Raw genomic sequence first — 16,280 nt, 5'->3', positions numbered from 1 at the left:
AGGAATATATAACCAGTCGGTCATTGAACTGCTTGCGTTTCATCTTTCATATATGGCTCATATTTTACTTCAATCCACTTTTCTGCACTAATCCCGTGTCCTTTGATTCCTTTAATATTCTAAAACTTTTTGATCTGTGTCTTCAATGTACATTGCCACAAAATCTCCACAGTCCTATTGAGTAGATAATTCCAAAGTGTATCTACCCTCTGGAAGAAGAAATGCTCTCTTACCTCTGTGTTGAGTAACTGGACCCTCAGTTTAAGACTGTAACCACTGGTTTTCAACACCTCAGCAAGGGAAAAGTCATCCGTACATCTCTTGTGAACCAATTATGAAAATTGTGTATTTCACTCACTAAAGATACTTCTTAATCTTACACCCCAAGGAACTTAAACCTATCTGTTTAATCTCTTAAAGGACAAATCTCTCATTTTAGAACATCGCTTCACTAAAACCCTGTATAATTATGAATCTTTATTTAAGAATACATGTGGGGGAGAAAAGTCAGCTCATGAGTTTGCTTTCCTGGTGCACATTCATTTAGAGTTGCTGAGAGAGAAAGCGTTCTTTTATCTACACAATGCTTGAGAATTTAAACCACTGTGGGCACTTGCTCTCAGAAGCTGGGGGTGAGAACTACAGTATACAGGAGTGTGGTTGGAGTGGAAAACATGTTTAAATATCAAGCAAGTCTCAGATAGATGAGTGCATTTTAGTTCTATACAGGAAGCTTATTATTTGGAATAACATACTGCAATGATTTTGTTAGTAATGAAAACAAGAACATTAAAAAATTGAACTGCTGTAGCTGAAACTTTCTGTGGCAATCCCTGAATATGTGCTACTGTCCTTAAATGCAAGGCAAGACATGCCAAGAAATGGCAGCATATGGAACAATTCATGGAGAGTAGCCTCTCAATTTTCACTATTGAGGTGCTGATGGATCTATTGAACATAACACCATGTTGACACGTACAAAAGCTGGATGAACTCAGCAGGTCAGGCAGCATCCGTGGAAACGAGCAGTCAACATTTAGGGTCCGAGACTCTTCGTCAGGACTGAAGAAAGAGGGGGCAGGGGCCCTATAAAGAAGGTGGGGAGGAGGGTGGAAGGTGCCAGGTGAAAAACCAATCAGAGGAAAGATCGAGGGGAGGGGAAGCAGGGAGGGGATAGGCAGGAGAAGTGAAGAAGGAATGGAAGGGGAAAGCACTATGGGTAGTAGAAGAAGACAGAATCATGAGAGAGGTGATAGGCAGCTAGAAGAGGAGGCACAGTGAAAGTGGGATGGTGGAAGGGAGAGGGAGGGAATTACCGGAAATTGGAGAATTCGATGTTCATACCAAGGGGCTGGAGATGACCCGGACGGTATATGAGGTGTTAGTCCTTCAACCTGAGTTTGGCCTCATCATGGCAGTAGAGCAGGCCATATATATCCGAATGGGAATGTGAAGCAGAGTTGAAGTGGGTGGCAACCGGGAGATCCTGTCTGTTGTGACGGACGGAGCGGAGGTGCTCGACGAAGTGGTCCCCCAATCTGCGTCAGGTCTCGCCGATGTAGAGGAGGCCGCACCGGGACCACCAGATGCAATAGATGATCCCAACAGACTCACAAGTGAAGTGTTACCTCACCTGGAAGGACTGTTTGGGGCCCTGAATGGTGGTAAGAGAGGAGGTGTAGGGATAGGTGTAGCACTTGCGCTTGCAGGGATTAAGTACCAGGTGGGAGATCTGTGGGGAGGGACGTGTGGACCAGGCAGATGCGGAGGGAACGATCCCTGCGAAAAGCAGAGAGGGGTAGAGAAGGAAATGTGCTTAGTGATATATAGATAGATAGATATATATATATATATATATATATATATATATATAGTCATATATAGCTTTTGTTTAATGTTGTCTAAAATGAAGCAGTCAGTTAGCATTATTCCATAGCATGAATGCCTGCTAACATGATATTTTTGAAAATCACTGATTCAGGTGGTCTGGAATGAGAGATGTCACTAAGCACATCTTTCCCTCTGTACCCCTCTCTGCTTTTTGCAGGGATTGTTCCCTCCGCGACTGCCTGGTCCACACGTCCCTCCCCACCGCTCTCCCACCTGCAAGCATAAGTGCTACACCTGTCCCTACACCTCCTCTCTTACCACCATTCAGGGCTCCAAACAGTCCTTCCAGGTGGGGCAACACTTCACTTGTGAGTCTGTTGGGGTCATCTATTGCATCCGGTGCTCCCGGTGCAGCCTCCTCTACATCAGCGAGACCCGACACAGATTGAGGGACCGCTTCGTCGAGCACCTCTGCTCCGTCCGCCACAACAGACAGGATCTCCCGGTTGCCACCCACTTCAACTCTGCTTCACATTCCCATTCGGATATACGTGGCCTCCTCTATTGCCATGATGAGGCCAAACTCAGGTTGGAGGACTAACACCTCATACACCATCTGGGTCGTCTCCAGCCCCTTGGTATGAACATCGAATTCTCCAACTTCTGGTAGTTCCCTCCCTCTCCCTTCCACCATCCCACTTTCACTGTGCCTCCTCTTCTAGCTGCCTATCACCTCTCTCATGATTCTGTCTTTTTCTACTACCCATAGTGCTTTCCCCTTACATTCCTTCTTCACTTCTCCTGCCTATCCCCTCCCTGCTTCCCCTCCCCTCCCCTTGATCTTTCCTCTAATTGGTTTTTCACCTGGCACCTTCCACCCTCCCTCCACCTTCTTTATAGGGCCCCTGCCCCCTCCTTCTTAAGTCCTGACGAAGGGTCTTGGCCCGAAACGTTGACTGCTCGTCTCCACAGATGCTGTCCGACCTGCTGAGTTAATCCAGCTTTTGTACATGTTGATTTGACCACAGCCATCTGCAGTGTACTTTGTGATAACACCATGTTGTTCGCCTTCATTTCCAGCAGTCCCTGTTTGCTTCTTTTTTATGTAGTTTCCATTTATCTGCTACATTCCAGACCACATAATCTTGTCTTATTGCTATAATTATTTCCTTGTGTTTTTCTTGTCATATATAGCTTTTGTTTAATGTTGTCTAAAATGAAGCCGTCAGTTAGCATTATTCCATAACATGAATGCCTGCTAACATATTTTTGAAAGTCATTGAATCAGGTGATCTGGAATGAGAGATAATATTTGTAAAAATTATGGTTTTAATAGTTGCCACAGTGAAGTTTAAGAGCTGTAATTGAATGAACAACTAGAATATTTTGCATTCTAGCAAACAAAAGTGATGTAAATGTCAGTGTAATGCTGAGCTGAATTAAGAGGACCAGGTATGGACATACATCAGCTATGAAAATAGGCAAGGAAATGTATATATAACCATATAACAATCACAGCACGGAAACAGGCCATTCCGGCCCTCCTAGTCCGTGCCGAACTCTTAATCTCACCTAGTCCCACCTACCCGCACTCAGCCCATAACCCTCCACTCCTTTCCTATCCATATACCTATCCAATTTTACCTTAAATGACACAACTGATCTGGCCTCTACTACTTCTACAGGAAGCTCATTCCACACAGCTATCACTCTCTGAGTAAAGAAATACCCCCTCGTGTTTCCCTTAAACTTTTGCCCCCTAACTCTCAAATCATGTCCTCTCGTTTGAATCTCCCCTACTCTCAATGGAAACAGCCTATTCACGTCAACTCTATCTATCCCTCTCAACATTTTAAATACCTCGATCAAATCCCCCCTCAACCTTCTACGCTCCAATGAATAGAGACCTAACTTGTTCAACCTTTCTCTGTAACTTAAGTGCTGAAACCCTGGTAACATCCTAGTAAATCGTCTCTGCACTCTCTCTAATTTATTGATATCTTTCCTATAATTCGGTGACCAGAACTGTACACAATATTCCAAATTTGGCCTTACCAATGCCTTGTACAATTTTAACATTACATCCCAACTTCTGTACTCAATGCTCTGATTTATAAAGGCCAGCGTTCCAAAAGCCTTCTTCACCACCCTATCTACATGAGACTCCACCTTCAGGGAACTATGCACTGTTATTCCTAGATCTCTCTGTTCCACTGCATTCCTCAATGCCCTACCATTTACCCTGTATGTTCTATTTGGATTATTCCTGCCAAAATGTAGAACCTCACACTTCTCAGCATTAAACTCCATCTGCCAACGTTCAGCCCATTCTTCTAACCGGCATAAATCTCCCTGCAAGCTTTGAAAACCCACCTCATTATCCACAACACCTCCTACCTTAGTATCATCAGCATACTTACTAATCCAATTTACCACCCCATCATCCAGATCATTTATGTATATTACAAACAACATTGGGCCCAAAACAGATCCCTGAGGCACCCCGCTAGTCACCGGCCTCCATCCCGATAAACAATTATCCACCACTACTCTCTGGCATCTCCCATCTAGCCACTGTTGAATCCATTTTATTACTCCAGCACTAATACCTAACGACTGAACCTTCTTAACTAACCTTCCATGTGGAACTTTGTCAAAGGCCTTGCTGAAGTCCATATAGACTACATCCACTGCCTTACCCTCGTCAACATTCCTCGTAACTACTTCAAAAAATTCAATAAGGTTTGTCAAACATGACCTTCCACGCACAAATCCATGCTGGCTACTCCTAATCAGATCCTGTCTATCCAGATAATTATAAATACTATCTCTAAGAATACTTTCCATTAATTTACCCACCACTGATGTCAAACTGACAGGTCTATAATTGCCAGGCTTACTTCTAGAACCCTTTTTAAACAATGGAACCACATGAGCAATACGCCAATCCTCCGGCACAATCCCTGTTTCTAATGACATCTGAAAGATCTCCGTCAGAGCTCCTGCTATCTCTACACAAACTTCCCTCAAGGTCCTGGGGAATATCCGGTCAGGACCCGGAGATTTATCCACTTTTAAATTTCTTAAAAGCGCCAGTACTTCCACCTCTTTAATTGTCATAGGTTCCATAACTTCCTTACTTGTTTCCCACACCTTACACCATTCGATATCCTTCTCCTTAGTGAATACCGAAGAGAAGAAATCGTTCAAAATCTCTCCCATCTCCCTCGGCTCCACACATAGCTGACCACCCTGATTCTCTAAGGGACCAATTTTATCCCTCACTATCCTCTTGCTTTTAATATAACTGTAGAAGCCTTTCGGATTTACTTCCACCTTATTTGCCAAACCAAACTCGTAACTTCTTTTAGCTTTTCTAATCTCTTTCTTAAGTTTCCTTTTACATTCTTTATATTCCTCGAGCAATTCCTTTACTCCATGCTGCCTATATCTATTGTAGACATCCCTCTTTTTTCGAACCAAGTTTCTAATATCCCTTGAAAACCATGGCGCTTTCAAACCTTTAATCTTTCCTTTCAACCGAACAGGAACATAAAGATTCTGTACCCTCATAATTTCACCCTTAAATGACCTCCATTTCTCTATTACATCCTTCCCATAAAACAACTTGACCCATTCCACTCTCTCTAAATCCCTGCGCATCTCCTCAAAGTTAGCCTTTAATTATTTAAAATTTAAAATTTTAAATTTAATTATTTAAAATTATTTAGAATAGGCCCTTCCAGCCCTTCAAGCCACACTGCTCACCAACTCTTCGATTTAATCCTTGCCTAATCTACTAATCAGTATGCCTTTGAACTGTGAGAGGAAATTGGAGAACCCGGAAGAATCCCACGCACACAACGGAAGGAAGGTATAAACTTGCTTACAGAGGTTGCCGGAATTGAACTCCGAGCTCCAGTGCCCTCAGCTGGAATAGTGTTGCACTAACCACTGTGCTACTGTGGTGCTGTGGGTGGGGATTATAAGTAGTGTTGGCAGAGCACACTGAAATGACAATGATCAGTTCTACAGAGAAGATCCAGACACACAGATCTGTGTTAAGAGGCTCTTGGAATCAAACCCAGACCTTGTAGAAGCCCAAGTGTGTTTAAGGTGTAGTTTTGTCACTTAGCTGCCTTTTCACAGCTAATCATAAGAGCATAAAATATAGGAGCAGAATTAATCAGCTCCACCATTCCATCATGGCTGATCCTTTTTTTCCCTCTCCTCAGCGTAACTCCCTAGCCTTCTTCCTGTAACCTTGATGCTGTGACCAATCAAAATCCTATCAAGTGCTGCCTTAAATACTCTCAACAACCTGGCCTCCACAGCTGCCTGTGGTAATAAATTCCACAAGTCCACCAGCTCTGGCTAAAGAAATTTCTCCACATCTATGTTTTAAAAGGATCCCCCCATCCTGAAGTTGTGCCCTCTTGTCCTAGACTCCGCCACCATGGGAAACATCCTTTCCACATCTACTCTAGGCCTTACAACATTTGAAAGATTTCAGTGCGTCGTCTCCCCCCCCCCCCCCCCCCCCGCCAACCCTCAAAATTCCAGCAAGTATAGACCCAGACCCAGAGCAATTAAATGTTCCTTTTATTCCTGGAATCATCCTTGTGAACCTCCTCTGAACCCTCTCCAATGCCAGCACATCTTTTCTTAGATGAGGAGCCCAAAACTATTCACAATACTCATGGTGAGGCCTCACCAGCACCTTATAAAGCTTCAGCATCGCATCCCTGTTCTTGTATTCTCGACCTCTTGAAGTGCATGCATTGCATTTGCCTTCCTCACCATCGACTCTATCTGTAAGTTAACCTTTTGGGTATTTTGCACAACAATTCCCAAACCCCTTTGCATCTCAGAGTTTTTGGATTTTCTGCCCATTTGGAAAATAGTATGCACATTTATTTCTACCAAAGTATGTGACCATTTTCCAATATTGTATTTCACTTGCTGCTTTCTTGCCTATTCTCCTAATCTAAGTCCTGCTGCAGCCTACCTATTTCCCCATCACTACCTGCCCCTCCACCAGTCTTCTTATCATCTGCAAACTGCATAATGCATGGCTATTTACAGTATTTCAGTAAATTGTTTTGTTTGATAGCTTACTCTAGCTGATCAGATTCTTTGGTGGAGGTAAATGAATGCAAGTCATATCATGACTGGTGAACAATGCAGGTAGAAATGGTCTGTCAAATATGAGTTGATGAATAAAGACTTAATTATGAATTACAGTGTCCACTGGAAATTTTATTGTATTAAGTTTTGTGTTATAACAAAGTATTTGTTATTATAAGTCTGGAAAATCTACACCAATGAGAATTTTGGTGGAGCTCCACATTACGTACTCATCATTGCATAGTCAGCAGCAGATGTCAGAGTAACACACAAAATGCTGGAGGAATTTTCCAGGCAGCATCTATGGGAAAAAAAGTACAGCTGACGTTTCAGCAGCCTAAAACGTCGACTGTACTCCTTTCCTAGATACTGCCTTGCCTGCTGAGTTCCTCTAGCAGTTTGTGTGTGTTGCTTGGATTTTCAGCAACTGCAGATTTGTTTGTGAGATGTCAGAGCATCAGCTCAGCCCATTCATCATTTTACAATGATTTAGGTGTTATTGCCATCTGCTGGTGTACTTTATGTAACATTTAAGTTTTGTTTTGCATGTTAGAAAATCTGATATTTTATTGAACAGTTTGCCATCATTTGTTCAAAGACAATAAACTTAGCAGTCTCTGCATTTGAATTTCTAAATTATTCACATTAGTTGGTGTGGGGTTTCCAAATATCCAAGACTATTTCTTTCTGCATAAAGCTACTTTGACATTTCTGTCAACTACAACATGATCCCACCACCATACACATTTTCCTCTGTCCACCCTTCCCTGCTCTCTGCAGGGAGCATTTTTTCCATGACTTCCTCCCCACTCATCTCAACCTCTCCCTTCCCCATAAACACAAGAGATTCTGCAGATCACAAACAAGAGAAAGTCTGCAGATACTGTAAATCAAAGTAATACACACAAAATGCTGGAGGACCTCATCAGGCCAAACAGCATCTATGGAAAAGAGTAAACAGTAAACATTTCGGACAGAGACCCTTCATCAGGACTGGAGAAAAGAGATGAGGTCAGAGTAAGAAGGTGGGATAAGGAGAAGAAGAAGTACAAGGTAGTATGTGATAGGTGAAACTGGGAGAGGGGGATGGGGTGAGGTAAAGAGCTGGGAAGTTGATTGGTGAGAGAGAGAAATAAAAGGGCTGGAGGAGGGGGAATTTGATAGGAGTGGGCAGAAGACCATGGAAGATAGGGAAAGGGGAAGAATACCAGAGGGAGATGAGAGAGGGAATGAGGAATGGTGAAGGGGAAGGGACTACTGGAAGTTCAAGAAATCAATGTTCATGCCATCAGGTTGGAGGCTACCCAGGCAGAATATAAGGTGTTGCTGCTTCAACCTGAGTGTGGCCTCATGAAAGATGAAATAAGAAAGTAAGCTAGCCAATAATATTAAAAAGGACATTGAAAGTTTCTACAGATGCATGAAGTGTAAAGGAGAGGTGAGAGTAGATATTGGACCATTCGAAAATTATGCTGGAGAAGTAGTAATGGTGGATAACAAAATAGCAGACAGACTGAATAAGTATTTTGCATCAGTCATCACTGCGGAAGACACTAGCAGTATGGTGGAAGTTCCAAGGTCAGGGGGCATGAAGTGTGTGAAGTTACCATTACTAGAGTGAAGGCACATGAGAAACTGAAAGGTCTGAAGGTAGATAAATCACCTGGACCAGATGTGTACACCTCAAGGTTATGAAAGAGGTGGCTGAAGAGATCGTGAAGGCATTGGTAATGATCTTTCAAGAATCACTATATTCTGGAATGGTTCTGGAAGATGTGAAAATTGCAATTGTAATGCCACTCGTCAAGAAGGGAGAGAGGCATAAGAGAAAGGAAGCTATAGGCCAGTCAGTCTGATCTCAGTGGTTGGGCTGATGTTGGAGTCGATAAGGATGAGGTCTCGTGGTACTTGGAGGCACATGACAAAAAAAGCCATAGTCAGCATGGTTTCCTCAAGGGAAAATCTTGACAGATGTCTTGAAATTCTTTGAAGAAGTTACAAGCAGGATAGACAAAGGAGAATCAGTGGATCTTGTGTACTTGGATTTTCAGAAGACCTTTGACAAGGTGCCACACATGAAGCTACTCAACGAGCTATTACAGGAAATATTGTAGCAGGTATAAAGCAGTGGCTAATTGGCAGGAAACAAAGAGTGGGAATAAAGGGAGCCTTTTCTGACTGGCTGCTGGTGACTAGTGGAGTTGTACAGGGGTCTGTGTTGGGACTGATTCCTTTTAAATTATATGTCAGTGATTTGTATGATAGAATTAATGGCTTTTTGCAAAATTTGCAGACTATATGAAGATAGGTGCAGGGGAGGTAGTTTTGAGGAAGTAAAGAGACTACAGAAGGACTTAGACAGATTAGGAGAATCAGCAATGAAATGGCAGATGGAATACAGTGTCAGGAAGTGTATGGTCATGCATTTGGTAGAAGAAGTGAAAGGTTAACTGTTTTCTAAATGGAGAGAAGATACAAAAAGGGACTTTGGAGCTCTTGTGTAGGATCCCCAAAAGGTTAATTTGCAGGTTGAGTCTGTGGTGAGAAAGACAAGTGTAATGTTGACATTCAATTCAAAGAGTACTAGAATATAAAAGCAAGCTTTTTAAGGCACTGGTTAGGCCTCATTTGGAGCATTCTGAGCAGGTTTGGGCCACTTATCCTTGAAAAGATGTGTTGAAACTGGAGAGGTTTCAAAGGAGGTCCAATAAAATGATTCCAGGATTGAATGGCTTGTCATATTAAGAGCGTTGGATAGCTCTGGGCCTGTATTCACTAGAATTCAGAAGAATGAGGGATGACCTCATTGAACCCTATTGAATAGTGAAAGACCTTGATAGAGTGGATGTGGAGAGGATGTTTCCTGTGGTGGGAGAATCTAAGACCAGAGAACATAGCCTCAGTGGTGTCCTTTTAGAATGGAAATGATGAGGAATTTCTTTAGCCAGGGAGTGGTGAATTTGTGGAATTCCTTGCCACAGGCCACTGTGTAGGCTGTCTTTATGTATATTTAAGGTAAAAGTCGATAGATTCTTGGTTGGTCAGGGCATGAAGCATCAGCAGATCTGGCAGCATCTATGGAAAGGAATAAACTGAATACGAAGGGTGATTGATAAGTTTGTGGCCCAGGTAGAAGGAATCAATTTTAGAAAACCGAGCACATTTATTTTTCGAGATAGTCCCCTCCTACATTTACACACTTAGTCCAGTGGTCGTGGTGCATACGGATCTTGAACCTCCAGAAAGTGTCCACAGATGGGTGATTCGTAATTTTGTGGCCTAAGGTAGAAGGAGATGAGTTATACAGCTCTCGTAAAATGCACATGCAGTTCAACTCTTTGATTATGCAGGAAGTTTGAAGTTAATAACATCTCTTTCTACGTTAGGCCACAAACTTATCAATCACCCCTGATGAATTATTAACTGATGAGTTATTAACTTCAAACTTTCTGCATAATCACTCAAAGAGTTGAATTGCATGTGCATTTAATGAGAATGGTATAACTCATCTCCTTCTACCTTAGGCCACGAACTTAGCAATCCCTCATATTTCAGTCCATGACGCTTCATCAGAACTAGAAAGGAAAGTGGAAGAAGCCAGAAAAAGGTGGTGAGGAGATGGGAAGGCATACAAGGAGATGGGTGAAGCCAGTGAGGATGGAGGTGATAGGTGGAAAAAGTAAATTGCTGAAGAAGTTGTCCTCTCCATTCTTATCAGATTACTTCTTCAGCCCTTTATCTTTTCCATATATCACCACTCGGCTTCTAACTTCATCCTCCTCCCACCCTGGCTTCAAAGTTCAAAGTAAATTTATTATCAATGTGTATGTGAGCCCAAAATTCATTTCTTAGACCATAAGATATAGGAGCAGAATCAGGCCATTTGGCCCATTGAGTGTGCACTGCCATTTCATCATGGCTGATCCATTTTTTCTCTCAGCCTCAATCTTTTGCCTCTCCCCTACCCCACCCCCTTATACCTTCATGTCCTAACCAATCAAGAATCTACAGCCTCTGCCTTAAATATACAGTGCCCGTAAAATTATTCACCTCCAGAAATGTTCATGTTTTATTGATTTAATTTGTTTTTTTTGGACACTGATCAACAGAAAAAGACTCATGTCAAAGTGAAAATAGATCCCAATAAGGTGATCTAAATTAATTACAAATATAAAACACTAAATAAGTGATTGCAGAAATATTCACCCCCTTTAAAATGACACCCCAAATCATCACTGGTGCAGCCTATTGGTTTTAGAAGTCTCATAATTAGTTAAATGAAGATCTGTTTTTGAAGACCTGGGTGCAGTCAAGGTGTTTCAATTGATTGTAGTAAAAATACACCTGTATCTGCTGTTGAGTCAGTATCCTGGCAAAAACTACACCATGAATGCAAAAGAATACTCCAAGCAACCCTGCAGAAAGGTTATTGAAAAGCACAAGTCAGGAGATAGGAATAAGAATTGTTCCAAGTCACTAAATATCCCTTGGAGTACTGTCCAATCATCAAAAAATCACCAAGTCAATCATCAAGAATATGGCACAGCTGTAAATTTGCTTAGAGTAGGCAGTCTTCAAAAACTGAATGACTGTGCAAGAAGGGGACTAGTGAGGGAGGCCTCCAAGAGACATATGACAACTCTGGAGAAGTTCCAAGCTTCAGTGGCTGAGATGGGAGAGACTACACATACAACAAATGTTGCCCAGGTGCTCCACCAGTCGCAGCTTTATGGGAGAGCGGCAAAGAGAAAGCCACAGTTGAAAAAAATTCACATGAAATCTTGGCTAGGGCTTGCCAAAAGGCATGTGGGAGACTCTGAAGTCAGCTGGAAGAAGGTTCTATGGTCTGATTAAACCAAAATTGAGTTGTTAGACCATCATACTAAACACTATGTTTGGTATAAGCCAAAAACTCCATCCCTGCTTCACTGCAGCAGTCCCCAGAAGGCTTGTGAAGGTAGAGGGTAAAATGAATGCACAAAATACTCTTGATGCAGTCTGCAAGAGAACTGCGACTTGGGAGATTTGTTTTCCAGCAAGACAGTGATCCCAACTATAAAGGCAAACTACACAGGAATAGCTTAAAAACAACAAAGTTAATGTCCTGGAGTGGCTAAGTCAATCTTCCTGCATCTAGCCTGTCCGATCCCTTTAGAATTGTATACGTTTCAATAAGATCCCCCCTCAATCTTCTAAATTCCAGTGAGTATAAGCCTAGACGATCCAGTCTTTCTTCATATGAAAGTCCTGCCATCCCAGGAATCAATCTGGTGAACCTTCTTTGTACTCCCTGTATGGCAAGAATGTCTTTCCTCAGATTAGGGGACCAAAACTGCACACAATATTCTAGCTGCGGTCTCACCAAGGCCTTGTACAACTGCAGTAGAACCTCCCTGCTCCTGTACTCAAATCCTTTTGCTATGAATGCCAACATACCATTTGCCTTTTTCACTGCCTGCTGTACCTTATGGATGCAATGGGAGGTGAGGACCTTGATACAATACCTATCATTAAAGAGCCAGTGCTGAGCAAACTTGTGGGCCTAATGATAGACAAGTCCCCTGGTCCTGATGGAATGCATTCTTGGGTACTGAAAGAAATGACAGCGGCTATAGTAGAGGCTTTGGTGATAATTTACCAAAATTCTCTGGATTCTGGGCAAGTCCCAGCAGATTGGAAGACGGCAAATGTCACACCACTGTTCTAAAAAGGATGTAGGGAAAAGGCAGGTAACTATAGACTAGTTAGTTTAACATCTGTAGTTGGGAAAATGCTTGAAGCTATCATTAAAGAAGAAATAGTGAGGCATCTGGAAAGAAATGGATCCATCAGGCAGATGCAGCATGGACTCAGCAAAGGCAGGTCCTGTTTGACAAACTTACTGGACTTCTTTGAGGATATAATGAGCACAGTGGATAGAGGGGAACAGATGGACATTATTTACTTGGATTTCCAGAAGGTGTTTGATAAGGTGCCACATAAAAGACTTATCCATAAGATAAAGATGCATAGAGTTGGGAGTGATGTATTAGCATGAATAAAGGATTGGTTAATAGAAAAGCAGAGAGTCCAGACACATGGGGGTTTCTCTGGTTGGCAATCAGTGGTGAGTGGTGTGCACAGGGGTCGGTGCTGATCCCACAGCTGTTCAAAATATGCATTAATGATCTGGAAGAAGGGACTAAGTGTAGTGTATCTAAGTTTGCTGATAACACTAAATTGAGTGGAAAAGCAAATTGTGCAGAGGATATGGAGAGTGTGCAGAGAGATATAGATAGGTTAAGTGAATGGGCAAGTGTCTGGCAGATGGAGTACAGTAAGTGTGAGGTCATCCACTTTGGAAGGAAAAATTAAAGATCAGATTATTTTTTATATGGTGAAGGATTGCAGGCTGCTGCTGTGCAAAGGGGCTTGGGAATGCTTGTGCATGAATCACAAGAAGGCAAATAGAATGTTGGCTTTCACATGGTAGGCTTATTCAGAAAGTCAGAAGGCATGGGATCCGGGGAAGTTTGGCAAGGTGGATTCAGAATTGGCTTGCCTGCAGAAGGCAGAGGGTCATGGTGGAGGGAGTACATTCAGATTGGAGGGTTGTGACTAGTGGTGTCCCACAAGGATCTGTTCTGGGACCTCTACTTCTTGTGATTTTTATTAACGACCTGGATGTGGGGGTAGAAGGGTGAGTTGGCAAGTTTGCAGACGACACAAAGGTTGGTGGTGGTGTTGATAGTGTAGAGGATTGTCAAAGATTGCAGAGAGACATTGATAGGATGCAGAAGTGGGCTGAGAAGTGGCAGATGGAGTTCAACCCGGGGAAGTGTGAGGTGGTACACTTTGGAAGGACAGACTCCAAGGCAGAGTACAAAGTAAATGGCAGGATACTTGGTAGTGTGGAGGAGCAGAGGGATCTGGGGGTACATGTCCACAGATCCCTGAAAGTTGCCTCACAGGTAGATAGGGTAGTTAAGAAAGCTTATGGGGTGTTAGCTTTCATAAGTCGAGGGATAGAGTTTAAGAGACGCGATGTATTGATGCAGCTCTATAAAACTCTAGTTAGGCCACATTTGGAGTACTGTGTCCAATTCTGGTCGCCTCACTATAGGAAGGATGTGGAAGCATTGGAAAGGGTACAGAGGAGATTTACCAGGATGCTGCCTGGTTTAGAGTGTATGGATTATGATCAGAGATTAAGGGAGCTAGGGCTTTACTCTTTGGAGAGAAGGAGGATGAGAGGAGACATGATAGAGGTGTACAAAATATTAAGAGGAATAGAAAGAGTGGACAGCAAGTGCCTCTTCCCCAGGGCACCACTGCTCAGTACAAGAGGACATGGCTTTAAGGTAAGGGGAGGGAAGTTCAAGGGGGATACTAGAGGAAGGTTTTTCACTCAGAGAGTGGTTGGTGCGTGGAATGCACTGCCTGAGTCAGTAGTGGAGGCAGATACACTAGTGAAGTTTAAGAGACTACTAGACAGGTATATGGAGGAATTTAATTCTTCTGAATTCTATTAAGTACAGGCCCAGAGCCATCAAAGGCTTTCATATGGCAAGCTATTCAATCCTGGAATCATTTTTGTGAACCTCCTTTGAACCCTCTTCAGTTTCAGCACATCCTTTCCAAGTTAAGAGGCTCAAAACTGCACACAATACTCTAAGTGAGACCTCACTAGTACTTTATAAAGTCTAAACACTACATTTTTACTTTTATATTCTGGTCCTCTTGAAATGAATGCTAACATTGCATTTGACTTCCTCACCTCAGAACTAACCTACAAATTAACCGTTAGGGAATCCTGCACAAAGACTTCAAAGTCCCTTTGTGCCTCAGTTTTTTCTATTTTCTCTCCACTTAGAAAATAGTCTTCTTTCTTTTCAAATCTTTTTATTGCATTATAATAAGTTAAACGAACATATCAATAATAACAATATCAAGAGAACAGGATTACAATAATAGCTATAACACATATAAACATAAGTTCCAAATATTATATCCGGACATGTCCACCCGATCTCTTGATAATTGAAACAGGAAAAAGTTCAAAAGATTTGTTCAGAAGAAAAAAAACAAAAATCCCCTAAACTAAACAGAAAACCAAACAAAAAAAACTGGGCTGCCATCATTTGTTAATTATAATTATTCTCTCCTTGACTCAGTTCCTCCTTCCATAGACGGTTAAGTATTAGGAAAAAGGATTCAAAAAAAAAATCAACTTAAGTCATATGTATGGAAATATTGAATAAAAGACTCCCAAGTTTCCTCGAACTTAATCGAGGAATTAACCGTGCCACTCCTAATTTTTTCTAGGTTTAAACAAGCTATAGTTTGAGAAAACCATTGAAGTGTAGTAGGGGGATCAAAATCTTTCCATTTAAATAAAATGGATCTTCTGGCCATCAGCGTAACAAATGCTATCAAAAGGCAGGCTGAAGATGGTAAATAACCAGAATCAATCATTGGTAATCCAAAAATTGCAGTAATAGGATGGAGTTGTAAATCAGTATGTAAAACTGCTGAACCAATATCAAAGATGTCTTTCCAATATATTTTTCAATAGAGGGCAGGATCAAAACATATGGGTTAAAGAAGCAACCTCAGAGTTAAATCTGTCACACATAGGGTTTATATGGGGATAAAAACAGGCTAGTTTGTCTTTTGACATACATGTTCTATAAACCACTTTAAATTGTATTAAAGTATGTCTAGCACACATTGAAGAAGTATTAACTAATTTTTTCCCCGGATGATCACATGGGTTTGGGCGGGATGAATAATAAAATAAAATAGGCGGCATGGTGCCCTGTTGGTTGGCACTGTTGCCTTGTGGGATTCAGTGAAAACTAGAGTTAAGATTGGATCAGCCATGATCTTGTTGAATGGCGGAGCAGGCTTGAGGGGCCGATTGGCCTACTCCTGCTCCTATCTCTTATGTTCTTATGTTCTTAAGAATCTTTTTCCATTCTTCTATGAATATACTTACTTTAAGTTCTCGTTCCCATTCATTCTTTATTTTATCAGATATACCTGAAGGGATTTTCATGATCAAATTGTAGATAGTTGCTATTACATTCTTTTGTGAGGGATTTAAACTTAAATTTTTTTTCCGTAATTTCAGCTTGATATGACATCAGAAAGGTAGGCAAAATAACATTCAAAAATTTTCTAATCTGTAGACATTGTATTCCATCTGCCATTTCTTTACCCATTCTCCAAATCTGTTTGTCTTCTGTGGCTTATTTCTTTCCTCAAAACTATCTATCTTCATATTGTCTGCAACTTTGCAACAAAACCATCAATTCCATCATCCAAATCATTTTCGTATACGT

General features: G+C 41.7%; 1 protein-coding gene across 3 annotated transcripts in view; it reads left to right on the top strand.

Annotated features, from left to right (window-relative positions):
* Positions 1–16,280, top strand: part of otud7a (OTU deubiquitinase 7A) — a 317,398-nt gene that overhangs the window by 269,462 nt on the left and 31,656 nt on the right. The window lies entirely within an intron of this gene.

The sequence above is a fragment of the Hemitrygon akajei genome, chromosome 21 (genome assembly GCF_048418815.1).
Source record: "Hemitrygon akajei chromosome 21, sHemAka1.3, whole genome shotgun sequence".
Classification (NCBI taxonomy): Eukaryota; Metazoa; Chordata; class Chondrichthyes; order Myliobatiformes; family Dasyatidae; genus Hemitrygon; species Hemitrygon akajei.
Note: the sequence above shows the minus strand (reverse complement) of the source record. Positions and strands in the feature narration are given on the sequence as shown.